The sequence below is a fragment of the Anopheles arabiensis genome, assembly GCF_016920715.1.
Source record: "Anopheles arabiensis isolate DONGOLA chromosome X unlocalized genomic scaffold, AaraD3 X_pericentromeric_contig0015, whole genome shotgun sequence".
Classification (NCBI taxonomy): domain Eukaryota; kingdom Metazoa; phylum Arthropoda; class Insecta; order Diptera; family Culicidae; genus Anopheles; species Anopheles arabiensis.
Genome location: NW_024412093.1, coordinates 105,001 through 107,500, shown reverse-complemented (window position 1 = coordinate 107,500; position 2,500 = coordinate 105,001). Strand labels below are relative to the sequence as shown.

Below are 2,500 nucleotides of genomic sequence, written 5' to 3'. Positions count from 1 at the left end.
GGCATGTTGCTAGAACTTAAGCAGGGTAGTTCTGCTAGTGCAATTGCCCCAAAGGTTAAGGAAGCGGTGAAGGGCAAGGCGTCAGTGAGAACGCTAGCTCCTTCTAAAATGATTGAGATCATGCATCTCGATGAAATTACCACCCCAGAGGAGGTTGCGGAGTCTGTCAAAGCACAGCTCAACATCGAGATAGAAACAGATCGTATCAAATGAAGAAAGGCCGCGCGGCCGGTACGCAGTGGGCACGGATCAACGTATCGCTGCCAGACTTTCAAAGCTTCTTGAATTTGGGAAAGCTGAAAGTTGGTTGGTCGATATGCCATATCCGCGAGGTTATGGAAGAGCAGAAATGCTATAAGTGTTGGAAGGTAGGCCATACGAGCTACCATTGTAGGGAACCAGACAGAAGTAATCTGTGCTGGAATGCGGTTTGAGTGGACACAAGAAGCAAGCTTGTACCAACTCTGTCAAGTGTTTGGATTGCGGTACGAGGTCACAGAACCTTCACGCAACGGGCAGTTATATGTGTCCCCGTAGGCGAACGATTAGATAATAATGGTTAGGTTGCTACAACATAACCAGAATCATAGTTATGCTGCATTTCAATTAATGTGGCAAACGATTAGGGAAGAATCTGCGGATATAGTGTTGATTGCAGATCCGTATCTGGCAACAACCAACGTCAAAGTGTTACGCAACGACGATAACACAGCAGCGGTAGTGGTTAACGCGGACTTACCAGTTAAGGTAGTCAGTAAGGCTCTGAAGGGTTTAATGATAGTTGACATAGGTGATATGCGAGTGGTTAGCGTTTACGCGCCACCTAGATTTAGTATGGAAGAGTTCCAGAACATGTTGGATAACACGGTAATGGCCGTAACCGGTATCCACAAATTCGTTATCGGGGGGACTTCAACGCTTGGTCATCAAGTTGGAACAACCAACTTGGCGAGCGTGGAGAAACCCAGAAACGAAGAGGTGAGTTGGTTTTATCAACCTTTGCGCAGATTGACGCAATTTTATTGAACGACGGCAGCACCCCAACTTATGTTGGACCAGGGCGCACGTCAGTAGTTGATCTTACTTTTGCGAGCCGAACCGTAGCAAGATCATTTAAGTGGGAGGTGTTATCTAGCTATATGAACTCTGATCATCGTGCAATACGAATAGATCTTGAGACGCAAAGCGTGCGTAATCTGTCCCGACCCATAACGGGATGGAGCATCAAGTATTTTAGCAAAGATATATTTGAAGTTATGATGCAAGCCGCTTTTGAGACTGAGGTCACAACAAGCGAAGACTTAATGCGTATACTTGTCACGGCGTGTAATGCGACGATGACTAAACGTAAGAGGTACACCCTAACAAGAGTGCATTTTGGTGGACGTTAGAGATTGAGGCACTTCGCAAAGAGTGCAAACACCGCGATCGATTAGCGCAAAGAGCTTTTAATACTGATCTCTATTCTACTTTTAGGGACGAGTTCAAGGTGGCACGGAATGCCCTCAAGCGATTGATCAAGCATACCCGACAGAGGAAGTGGAAAGAGTTCCTGGGAACAGCGAACAACGCATCATTTGGTATTGTATATCATACGTTCAAGAAAGTGGCCGAGGGTTCGATTGGACCCCGAACCATGACATTGGACGAGTTTAGGGAAGTGGTGAGCGAGCTTTTTCCTACTCACCCAAACACGGTGTGGCCTGAATATCGCATCGATCAGCCACGAGAGTTTGAAAGGGTAACTAATGATGAGATTCTTGCGGTTGCCAGGAGACTACCCAACAAGAAGGCGCCGGGACCAGATGGTATCCCGAATGAGGCGCTGAAAGTTGGTATGTTGACTGCAACCGATGCATTTTGCAGGGTTTACCAAGGCTGTTTAGAGAACGCGAAGTTCCCCGATGAGTGGAAAAGGCAGAGGTTGGTGTTAATACCGAAGCCGAACAAACCACCAGGGGAACTGGGTTCAGTTCGCCCCATTTGTCTACTAGACGGGCAGGTAAAGGTTTAGAACGCATCATAGTGCAACGGCTAAATGCACACATCGAGGAGGTCAACGGACTGTCTGACGACCAATTTGGTTTCAGAAGTCGTCGATCTACAGTTGATGCGATTCAACGGGTAGTGGACATTGTTTCGGTAGCTAGAAGTAGAAACAGATACAGTGGACGGTATTGTGCAGTTGTTACATTAGATGTTACTAATGCTTTTAACAGTGCTTCGTGGTTGGCGATTGCAAATGCTTTACAGAGAATTAACACTCCTAAATATCTTTATGATATCATTGGTGATTATTTTAGGAATCGTGTGCTGATGTATGATACCACAGATGGACCGGCAGAGATTGCAGTCACATCGGGTGTACCTCAAGGCTCGGTACTTGGCCCAACGTTATGGAACCTCATGTACGACGGAGTCCTACGAGTTGCAATGGTGGAAGGTGCACGGATTATCGGCTATGCAGACGATATAGTACTGTTGGTGGAAGGTAATTGTG

At 46.6% G+C, this 2,500-nt stretch overlaps 1 pseudogene; it reads left to right on the top strand.

The window, feature by feature from the left end:
• The window catches only part of LOC120907660, a 9,137-nt pseudogene that overhangs the window by 3,815 nt on the left and 2,822 nt on the right, over positions 1-2,500 (top strand).